Genomic DNA, 12,783 nt, shown 5'->3' with positions numbered 1-12,783 from the left:
TTGGGATGGAATGAAAAGTTAGAGCGTCGGGACATGCAATACAAGGTTACATATCCCGTACATGACAATTAATATGCAATGCATCCTAATATGAAACTAGCAGTATGCAATAATCGCAGCAGAAATAAAGGTGAAAGTATAACTTATGCCAAAATAACTAAAAACATCTCGATTTGATTAGTAATTATCAAGTTCAAAATACCAATGTAGTACAATCTAAAATCAAATCATCCACTTCATGCATTCTAAAGCATGAAGGACTTGGCCTATAACATCAGGATTAAATCCAATCTCCTCTCAAGGTCCGGCTCCTTCTCAGTCAATAGGATCCAGCGCTCCATCTAGCTCGTCCTCCTCGAGCCCTGACACAACTTCTAGCATTCCTAGTGGAATGATAGTGGTCCCATAAAGGGTGAGATTTACTCAAAATCTCAGTAAGTTAAATAACCAACTTGTACAAAGATAAATTAAACATAAAGCATGATAAATATGCAATACATGAGATGCAGAAAAATCAGTATGCATGTCTCCCATCCAGATTCCTTAACATGTTAGAAAAATGGAGACACAGGTTTTCATTCAGTAAACATTTTTGCCATCATGTTTGAAAACATAACTTCATCATAAACTTTCATCATCATTATTAGCAATTTATAATTAACATCATAACGTGTGGTAACGTCACAGTTCCTCATATGCACTGTGAGTACCTGCCGATGACCGTAATACAACTCACGTTGAAATTACGTTGTCTATAGACTCATTCTCAATGCATTGGTAATATTAGATAACATCATAAAAATCATAATGTGTACACCTACCAGCGTTAGGTGTCATAACATGCTGACTTCGCTCCAGCGTTCTTTAAAAATAACACATTCGAAACCCGTTGACTATTCTTCGTCAACTCAGGAGTTACCACTCCATTATTAAACAGTCCAGAGTGGATAAAGGAGGTCCACTAGGATAATTCCTTATCCTAGCATTTGGGGTCGTGACAAAAATTATTTTCATAATGTTTGAAAAATATTTTTCATGACATGTGCATATGTGGCAAGCTTTTAAGCAAAAATGACATTTATATATGCAACATGCAGAAATGGTGAAAAATATCACATGCATTGTAAGTATGCACTTAATGTATCATATAACTTAATATTTTATGCTAAAAATGATAATTGAAATATGAATGAAACATTTATCAATAATTCATAAATAATCTATCAAGGTGTAAGTTAGAGGCCAACTTACAAACTTTCTGAGTAATTGAAAAAAGGTCGTAGTAGCTGAAATCAAGTGCTTACTAAGTTAGGATTAATACTTCTATGGTTGAGGTTCAAAATCAAAGGCTTAAAAAAAATAGGTGTTTACAAAAGTACCCCCTAGACTCTCAAAAATTACCATTAAGGCCCTAAATTTTTACTAATTGTAAACGAACTCCAAATTTAACCAAAATTCATGGACTTCATATTTTTGGCATTCTAAAACCATATATACCCTTGTATTTTTAAAAATCAAAGTGAAACTTGCCCAAACAATCACAACCCGTGGCATGCACTCTAGTTAATGCCTAAATGTGTTTTCAACTATTGATCCCTATAAAATGCATGCGTAAGAGATATTCTTTAATCACAAATGTTTACTAACATCTTTAATGACTTAATCAAGGCTAATTCTTAGATAATCAAGTTCATCTCAATACTTAATCATGGCTAAGATATCCTAAATCTCCAATTTATTCAAAACCGATTCATACTTAATAATCAAAACAAGATAGATTTAAGACCTATCATGGCATGCTTTTAATCACAAATCAAACCTTCCATAATAATTCTAAGAAAATAATAAATCATATCAAATCATGCTTAAGACATACCATAACTAAATTTTCACTTAAAATCATTTAATCATTCAAACCACCCTTTAATGACCTAGTTTTGAACTAAGCATGATAACCTTCTTAAAACTCAACCAAATTTCTTACCAACACTTGGAAAAAAGGCTTGACATGCTAACTAAGATCAAGAGTAAGAAACTTACAAATTTCGTGGCCTTCCAAGCACTCAAGATAGCCTTGCTCAAGAACACTCAAGAACTTACCAAAATTCACTCAGTTTCACTCTTTTGATCTCTAAGAGGGAGAAGTGCTCTCAAGACTCGAGAAAACTTGGAGCTGACGTGTGGAGGAAATGAGGAAGTGAGGGAGGTATTTATAGGATTCAAGAAGGGAGGAGACGTTGGCCTTGCTGCAAGGTGATTGGGTGAAGTGGGAGGTGCAAAAGTCTGAAATTTTTCTAGCTTGCTTCCATTAGCTAGTGTCATCTTGTGTAGACCAAAACATTAACATAAACCACCATGATTTCACTTCTACAGTTGCTACATTGAGCCTAATGAAATATGGTCTGGTTGTGGTGCAAAAGAAAAGAAAGAAAAATACAAAATCATCATACATAAGCAAACGGGTTCAATGGTGGTTTCCTTGGGCAGATTTCGATTTTGTGCTTTCTTTGGGTGGGAAATCTAAGTCAAATGGTCGTGATGATCATGAGGACCTCTTGGGGATTGGGTGGTGTTTGAGGTGGCATGGGGTGGTTGGATTAACCATGGAAGATGGGTTGTTGAAACTCAACCAAATCCGTTTGCAACCAACTAGCTTCCTAGGTGCAATCGGTTTGATGTTTTGGTTTGGTTCTTGAAACCAAAATTGTCCAATGCTTGGTCTAGGTTTAAAAGGGTCTCATGAGGTGTTTAAGGACCATATTACTCTTGAGAAAACTGCACAAAAAGATTGGGCTTAAGGGTAAAATATTCCATGCACTCAAAGGGCACACATGTGTGCCAATTGGTGTAGTTTTGGGGTTTGATATGTCATTTCCTCTAATGACATGTGTGGAGGTTTATCTAGGGTTTTAGTATGATCTAAGTGTGATGAAATGAAATAATCAATCAAGAAAAATTCAAATTATAAGGTTAAGAAACGATTAAACGAAATTAAGTTTCAAAGCATGGCTTAGTTCACTAACCTCAAGTATGATGGTTAATGATCTTAGCCAACTTTTAAAACTTAATTTGGGTATTTAGGGTATGATTTAGGCTTAAGGAAACCAATGGTATGGTGAATTGGGCTTTCAAGTTGAATAGTGAAATAAACCCAAACATGGTTTTGGGCCTTATGGGTTTAAAAGGGTGATATGAACCCGCGGGAATAAAATCCCTTAAACTCACAATCAATTTGAAAACTCTCCAAGAAAGCCAAATTCAAGTCAATGGATGGAAAAACCTAGACCCAATGAGAACTCGTTTCAAGAACCTAGATTATATCAAAATCTAGACCGGTTGAAGAACCCGTCTCAAGAACCTAGATTACAAAGGAGGAACGCCACAAAGGTTGTGATTTACCTTTGATAAGTTTAAGAGTTCAATCAAGAATAAGAGGAGAAACCTCAACTCACAAATAACATTCAATATTGTCTACCCTTCAAATTAGGCTACAAGGAGTATTTAAACTAAATCTAATTAAAACCCTAGCCAAAATAAAGCCCATTTTTACCCAAAATGCCCTGATGAATAGTGTCACGCTACAGTCCGCGGCTACAGTACGGTTACAGTAACGCTACAATACCTCTTGAAACCCTAATTCCTAAAAAGTAACTTTCCAAATAAGCCATTGGCCAAAATACAAGGCCTTCTCGGAAACCCTAGTTCATTAAAAATAAGACGTATGGGCCAGGCATCTTCAAGCCCACTTATTCTAAACTAATAAAATAAATCATTTAACCAAATTGGAAGTCTCCAATAACAATAGGCCCTATCTCTAAGTCATGTCTTCCACAGCTTGAATCAAGTGGATCAAAGCTGGTTCTCCTTCTTTCAAGCTCATCTTGAGTATTGGGCTCTTGCTAACTTCATCCCAAGTGGATTGCACCAATCCGTACATTGCTTCCTTGATCTTCTTGGCCCTTGATCTTGTAATTGGCCCATCTGGAATTTGTAAATGATCTTTAAGACTAGGCCCACCTTGTTTCCCATCAAAGAGCCAAGTGTGTAGGTTCATGGCTTATGAGCTCTTGGGCATGAATGACAGGAGCCTCATTTCCAGACTTTTAGAGTTGGAAAGAAACCTTAAGATCCACTAAGTTGGGCTAGAAAAGGTTTGACTTGGCCTGATTGGGCCATGGGTCAATTCTACACCAAGTTTGGCCAAAAGGCCTTAAGCCTTCTATACATTGGGCTTAACTTCTAAGGTTCTAGAAGAAAGACCTATAGCCTTATAACTCTCAAATTGGTCTAGGGTTTATGGTACCTATTCTTAGCCCACCACATCCTTAGAGAATTAGAGGCCTAAAGTCTTATGTCCATCAAGTAGAGCCTAGTGTCCATCAAGTTGGACCTAATGCCTTTACTCTTACGAAGTTAGGCCCAATGGCCTTACGTCCTTTTCATTGGGCCTATTTTCTAGTGTCCTCCAAGAAAAGCTTAAAACTTTATATCTCTCAAGTTGGGCCTAAAGCTTTTTAACATCTTAACCTTAGCCCATCACATCCTTAATGCATTAGGGCCCTAAAGTCTTATGTCCATCAAGTAGGGCCTAAAGTCTTATTGCCTCTCCTAAGCCTTTATACCCAAAAAGCTTAGGCCCTTAATAAACCAATCTCTTAGGCCTTCCTAAATCCATAAAAAAGATTTACACAAATTACTTAGCCCAATAAGGTGGCAAAATCTCCAATATGCCACTTGTCCTTCTGACATTGGCCTCTTGGCACCATTCCTCAAAATTAATTAAGCACTAAACATTCTCCAAAATAATACTACTAAACCAATCAAGATCCAAAAATCTTCATTTTCCTCAAAAATCAATATTGACCTAGAATCTTCTAATAATTCTACTAAACCCAAAGAATACGGTCCTCTTGCCAACTCAAATATCCAAAATTATTCTTATTCTAGAATAGCTCAACTCCTAATTCACTAGAATTAAGGCTACTAAGGCCAAGGCCTAAGGAGCTTTTTAGGCAGGGTGTTACATTAAATAAAAGGGTCGTGGGGTCCCTCCACACCCATTCGTTGCACTGCGAGTCATTAGTCATGACACCGGTGGCTAAGTACAGGGGTCGTGGGGTCTTTTGACCTTCATGCCCATTTGTTACACCGCGAGTTATTGGACTCGACACTGGTGGCTAAGTAAAGGGGTCGTGGGGTCTTTTGACCACCACGCCCATTTGTTACATCGTGAGTCATTAGACTCGACAGTGGTGGCTCAATATAGGGGTTGTGGGGTCTATTGATCTCCACACTCATTCCTTGCACCACGAGTCATTGGACTTGACACTGGTGGCTAAGTAAAGGGGTCATGGGATCTTTTGACCTCCACGCCGATTCATTGCATCGTGAGTCATTGGACTCGAAGCTAGTGGCTAAGTAAAGGTGATATGAACCCGCGAGAATGAAATCCCTTGAACCCATAATCAATTTGAAAACTCCCCAAGAAAGTCGAATTCAAGTCAGTGGATGGAAAAAACCTAGACTCGATGAGAACTCGTTTCAAGAACCTAGATTATATCAAAATCTAGACCCGTTGAAAAACTCGTCTCAAGAACCTAGATTACAAAGGAGGAATGCCACAAAGGTTGTGATTTACCTTTGATAAGTTCAAGAGTTCAATCAAGAACAAGAGGAGAAACCTCAACTCACAAATAACATTCAATATTGTCTAACATTCAAATGATGCTATAATGAGTATTTAAACTAAACCTAATTAAAATCCTAGCCAAAATAAAGCCCATTTTTACCCAAAATGCCCTGATGAACAGTGTCACGCTACAGTACCTCTTGAAACCCTAATTCCTAAAAAGTAACTTTCCAAATAAGCCCTTGGCCAAAATACAAGGCCTTCTCGAAATCCTAGTTCATTAAAAATAAGACGTGTGGGCCAGGCATCTTCAAGCCCACTTATTCTAAACTAGTAAAATAAATCATTTAACCAAATTGGAAGTCTCCAATAACAATAGGCCCTATCTCTAAGTCATGTCTTCCACAGCTTGAATCAAATGGATCAAAGCTGGTTCTCCTTCTTTCAAGCCCATCTTTAGTGCTGGGCTCTTGCTAGCTTCATATCCCAAGTGGATTGCGCCAATCCGTGCATTGTTTCCTTAATCTTTTTGGCCCTTGATCTTTTTGGCCCTTGATCTTGTAATTGGCCCATATGGAATTTGCAAATAATCTTTAAGACTAGGCCCACCTTGGTTCCCATCATTCCCCCTCTCCTCAAAAGGATTCGACCTCGAATCTCCACCTGGATCAAAAGGAAAGATGTTAGTAACATTGAAAATAGCAAAAACATGATACTTACTTGAAAGATCTACTTCATATGTATTTTCATTAATTTTCTCAAGAAAATTAAAATGTTCATCCAAGCAACTCCTATCATCAATAAGCAAAGCCATCAAAGGTAAATGAGTAAGTGAATTAAAACCATAAACAACCTCAAATGGAGAATAAGAAATAGTAGTATGCAAGGTTTTATTTGCACACTCTAATGTCGGCAAATGATACTCCCGCAAATGTCCATGTAGCATTTCAATGAATGGCAAATGATTCTCCCACAAACGTTCATGAAACACACCTAAAGTTTTTCTTACACCATTCCAATTATATGCAAACTCAATGAATGGCAAGTAATACTTCCACAAATGTTCATGCAACTCGTTAATAAATGAAAAATGATACTTCCACAAACGTTCATACAATACGTCAGTGAATGGCAAATGATACTCCCACAAACATTCATGCAACATATTGAAAGTCTTCCTTACACCGAAGTAACCCAACAAACCACCATGTCTATCACACACAAGCAACTTAAGCATAAAACTAGTTGGCACACAAAATCTATTCTCTCGAAACAAGTACCAAACGAATTTATAGAACTTACCAAACGATGCTTTTTCACATGTTCCATACACACTAGCAAAGTCATCATCATTAGCATGCAATTCCTTATTATATTCAAGTCTCAACAATTTTGCATCTAAAATGAAGATAACGACGTACCTTCTTGCTAAAGCATCAACCACAAAATTTTCCATACCTTGTGTGTATTTGAATACATGAGGAAAAGTCTCAACACAGTCCTCCCACTTAGCATGCATTATAGTCAACGACTTACCTTGTCCCTTCAAGTGTGAAAAAGACTCATGTTCTTCAAAGAAAGGTCGGTTAGGAATTGTCGCACCAGGCACAAAATCAATGTAGTACTCTATCTCCCTAATAGGTGGCAATCCACTAAACACACCTCTAGGAAACATGACCTCATATCCCTGCAACAAAAAGACAATAACACTAGGCAAAGATACGTCAAGTTTGTTAGTATTAAGACTCGCCTTAGCATAAAAAATCGCTTTTCTTTTTGTTTTTCTCTCACTTTCTTCACTCTCTCTTTTCTTTACACAATCTTTTTCTTTTTCACTCTATTTTTCCCTTTCACTCTCTTTTTGCTTTTCACTCTCTTTTTTTCTGTCACTCTCCTTTTCTTCATCTTGTTTTGAACTCTCGACCTAACAACTGTTTTTCAACTCATTTTCTCTTTCTCTTGAGGTTTCAGCCTCACCCTCATCTTTTCTCTCTCTCATTTTACTCTTTCTCTCATTTTTGGCCTCACTATTTCTTTTTTCTCAATCTCACTTTCACTCTTGCTTTTTAGCTCAATCTCCTTTTCACTTTTTCTTTTTTGATCACACTCATTTTCACTCTTTCTTTTTTGAGCAACCTCACTTTTCAGTTCAAATGGTCCCCATGGACTTGTGTTGGAGTTAAAGAAGCAAGTTTGATTGTTTTTCCATCATTTTCAAAACTGTACACGTTCCTTAACCCATCATGGATCACCTTCCTATCATACTCCCATGGCTTCCCCAGCAAAATATGACCAGCATGCATAGGCACTACATCACAAAAGACCATATCCTGGTATTTTCCAATTGAAAAAGTAACTAGCACTTGCTTATTGACCCTAACCTCCCCACAATCACTCGACCACTGCAACATGTATAGTCTACGGTGTTTTAAGATAGGTAAATTCAATTTCTCAACTAAAGTAGTGCTAGCCAAATTAATACAACTCCGCAAATCAATGATCATACTACATACCTTGTTGTTGATGTGGCATCTAGTATGAAAAATGTTCTCGCTCTGCTTCTCTGTATCATCCATCTTAATTTGTATATTGAGAGCATGCCTGGCAATAAGAGACTCACCATACTCTTCATTCTTACAGTTATGTTCAATACAAGGTTCACTCCTCCTATCTCTCATGCCTTGTAAATTTCTAATTACCACTTCTTGATGATCCATCCTATCTCTCATTTCACCTAACACCAAGTTTAACCTCTCAAACTGTTGTTGCATGGGCAACACAAAGGATGAGTTATCTACCATCCCTTTTGGTGAAGAGCCACTTCGATGAGATATTGTAAAGTACTACACAAATGAATGTTAGTGGAAAAACCTCACACACTCCCTTACGTGTTTACACTCGAATAATGGCATTCCACTCGTATTTCACTCCTAATTGGCTTTTCCCCGATAATAGTCTCACACTCTCTTGCCTTTTACCTCAATAGTTTTTCCTGCTCAAGTTCTTTAAGAACTAGTTGAACTAAATCAAGACAATACAACCTTGTATTATTCCAACCAGTAATATAGATTCAAGAAACAAGAAACAAAGAATGAATAAAACGACACGGGAGTCAATGAATTTATATGAGGGAAAGAGTAATTATAGAACAAGATACCAACTACAAATATGTATTCAGCCCCTTTGACGATAAAACTCAATCAACAAAAGTTTTTCTTTGTCTTTGTTGTAACTATGTAGCAACCTTTAAATATGCTACCTCTCCTTATCTTCTTCTCCTTTTTCTTATTCTTCTTCTTCTTCTTTTTCTTTTTTTTTCGAATTTTCTTTTCTTTTCTTTTCATTTCCTTTCTTTTCTTTTCTTTTCTTTTATTTTCCTTTCCTTTCTTTTCTTTTCTTTTTCCTTTCCTTTCTTTTCTTTTCTTTTTTTTAATTCAATCACAAACAGAAATACTCAATTGTAAAAATCAAGCAATTGAATTGAAGCACACAAGAATTGACAACGAAATAGAAGAGAATCAATCGAATGACACTCTAAGAAATTGACAAACTTAGAGATGCAGGAAACCCTAGAATTTTGAAACCCTAAGCGATGCAAATTTCAGCCAAACCCAAAAACCCTAAGAATTTCGACAGCCTACTTTTTGTTTCTGCAATTTTTTTTTTTTTTTGGCAACCCTAGAACAATGTAGCCCTAGAATTAAATTTAAGGATGCAAAAAATTAAAAGATAGAATCAGACCTGATTTAAAACCTGTCTTTGATACCAAATGATATGAACCCGCGGGAATGAAATCCCTTAAACCCACAATCAATTTGAAAACTCCCCAAGAAAGCCGAATTCAAGTCAGTGGATGGAAAAAACCTAGACCCGATGAGAACTCGTTTCAAGAACCTAGATGATATCAAAATCTAGACCCATTGAAAAACCCGTCTTAAGAACCTAGATTACAAAGGAGGAACGCCACAAAGGTTGTGATTTACCATAGTTCAAGAGTTCAATCAAGAACAAGAGGAGAAACCTCAACTCACAAATAACATTCAATATTGTCTAACATTCAAGGAAGCAATGCAAGGATTGGTGCAATCCACTTGGGATGAAGCCAGCAAGAGCCCAACACTGAAGATGGGTCTGAAAGAAGAAGAACCAGCTTTGATCCACTTTATTCATGCTGAGGAAGACATGACTTAGAGATACGGCCTATTGTTATTGGAGGCTTCTAATTTGGTTAAATGATTTATTTTACTAGTTTAGAATAAGTGGGATTGAAAATGCTTGGCTCACATGTCTTATTTCTTATGAACTATGTTTTTGGGAAGGCCTTGTATTTTGGCCAAGGGCTTATTTGGAAAGTTACATTTTAGGAACTAGGGTTTCATCAATTTATTGTTGGGGTTACTGTAGCCGCGGGTACTGTAGCCGGTACTGTTCATCAAGGGTAATTTTGGGAAAAAGGGGCTTTATTTTGGCTAGGGTTTTGATTAGGTTTGGGTTTAAAAACTCTTTGTAGCCTCATTTGAGAGATTAGACAATATTGAATTTTATTTGTGAGTTGAGTTTTCTCCTCTTGTTCTTGATTGAACTCTTGAACTTATCAAAGGTAAATCACAACCTTTGTGGCGTTCCTCCTTTGTAATCTGGGTTCTTGAGACGGGTTCTTCAACGGGTCTAGATTTTAATATAATCTAGGTTCTTGAAACGGGTTCTCATCAGGTCTAGATTCTCCATCCTTGACTTGATTTTTGGCTTTCTTGGGGAGTTTTCAAATTGATTGTGGGTTCAAGGGAATTCATTCCCGCGGGTTCATATCATTTGGTATTCAGAGCAAGGTTTCCAATCAGGTCTTATTCTATCTTTTATTTCTTGCATATTTAATTCTAGGGCTTCATTGTTCTAGGATTGATTACAAAAAAAAAAAAAAATAGTGGTGGTTAGCAGACTTCTTCACTATTGTTAGGGTTGCTGAAAATCATTGTTCTAGGGTTTGTGTTGGCTGAAATCTCTTGTTCTAGGGGCTGCCGTATATCACTTGCCCAAGGGTTTCTGAGTTATTGTTAGGGTTTTCTCAACTGCTTATTCTTGTTTGTGATCAAATCAGTTGGTGAAAGGAAAAGAAAAGAAAAGAAAAGAAAAGAAAAGAAAGGAAAAAAAAAATTCGAGGATTTTTTCTTGATCCTTATCATCAAAGGGGGTGATTCTAGTTGGTATCTTGTCTTATTGTTAACTGTTTCATTCGTATAATTTCCTTGATTCACGTGCCATTTTTTTTCATTCCTTCCGTGTTTCTCTTGTTCTTGTTTCTTGGACCTAATTACTAGTTGGGATAAAACAAAGTTGCTTTGTCTTGATTGAGTCAATTAGTTCTTAAAGAACTGGAGTGGGAAAACTCTTGAGGTAAAAGGCAAGAGAGTGTGAGACTATTATCGAAAAAAGCCAATTAAGAGTGAAACACGAGTGGAGTGTCATTATTCGAGTGTAAACACGTGAGGGAGTGTGTGAGGTTTATTTATTTATTTTTTTTTTCCCACTAACATTCTTTTGTGTAGCGCCTGATAATGTCTCATCGGAGTAGCGCATCACCAAGGGGGAGAGCAGATAACTCATCCTTTGTGTTGCAAGCCATGCAACAACAGTTTGAGCGGTTGAACTTGGTGTTGGGTGAAGTGAGGGATAGGATGGATCATCAAGAAGCAGCGATTAGAAATCTACAAGGTGGGAGGGACAGGAGGCGACGTGAGCATAGAGTTGAAAATCAGTATGAGAATGAAGGAGATGGTGAGGATGAGGAAGACTTAGCATCTGACGTTGGGTCGGGTAGAAATAGAAGAGTTAGGCATGAAAGAGGATTTGAGGGGAATCTAAGGGGTCGGGATGGTGTAGATGGAGACCTTGGTAGCATCAAAATGAAAATACCACCTTTCCAAGGTAGAACTGACCCTGAGGTTTATCTAGAGTGGGAGAAAAAAATAGAGTTGGTGTTTGATTGCCATAATTACTCTGAGGAGAAGAAAGTGAAGTTGGCGGTAATTGAATTCACTGATTATGCTATTATTTGGTGGGATCAATTAGTGACCAATAGGAGGAGGAATTATGAGAGGCCTATAGAGACATGGGGAGAGTTGAAAGCTCTCATGAGGCGGAGATTTGTTCCTAGCCATTACTATAGAGACCTTTACCAGAAATTACAAAATCTTACACAGGGGTCTAGGAGTGTAGAGGATTACCATAAGGAGATGGAGGTGGCGATGATTCGGGCTAATGTAGAGGAGGACCGAGAGGCCACCATGGCTAGATTTTTGAGTGGGTTAAATAGGGACATAGCCAATGTAATTGAATTACAACATTATGTGGAGATAGAGGACATGGTGCACATGGCTATGAAGGTGGAGAGACAATTAAAGAGAAAATGGACAGCAAGGTACACTTCGGTTTCTAGCACTACTTGGAAATCAAAATGGGATAGGAATGATCCAGGTGAAGCAAAGAGAAAGACCGAACCACCTAAGGGAAAAGATGAGGGAACTAGCAACAAACCCAAGGTAGAATCCCAACCTTCACGGAATAGAGATATCAAATGTTTTAAGTGTTTGGGTTCAGGGCACATTGCTTCTCAATGTCCAAATAGGAGGGTGATGATTATGCGTGACAATGGAGAGGTGATGACTGAGAGTGAGGATGATAGTGATGAGGTGCCCGAGTTGGATGATGCTAGTGATGATGATGGAGTGGTATACCCTGTGACAGGTGAGTCTCTTGTTGCCAGGCGTGCTCTTAATGCACACATTAAGGTGGATGATGCAGAGCAACAGAGAGAGAACATTTTCCATACTAGATGCCATGTCAACAATAAGGTATGTAGTATGATCATTGATGGAGGGAGTTGTACTAATGTGGCTAGCACTACTGATGGGAACCAAGGTGGGCCTAGTCTTAAAGATCATTTGTAAATTCTAGACGGGTCAATTACAAGATCAAGGAACAAGAAGATCAAGGAAGCAATGCACGGATTGGTGCAATCCACTTGGGATGAAGCTAGCAAGAGCCCAACACTCAAGATGGGCTTGAAAGAAGGAGAACCAGCTTTGATCCACTGGATTCAAGCTGTGGAAGACATGGCTTATTGATAGGGCCTATTGTTATTTGAGACTTCAAAT

This window comes from Juglans microcarpa x Juglans regia, chromosome 8D, assembly GCF_004785595.1.
Source record: "Juglans microcarpa x Juglans regia isolate MS1-56 chromosome 8D, Jm3101_v1.0, whole genome shotgun sequence".
Taxonomy (NCBI): Eukaryota; Viridiplantae; Streptophyta; class Magnoliopsida; order Fagales; family Juglandaceae; genus Juglans; species Juglans microcarpa x Juglans regia.
Note: the sequence above shows the minus strand (reverse complement) of the source record.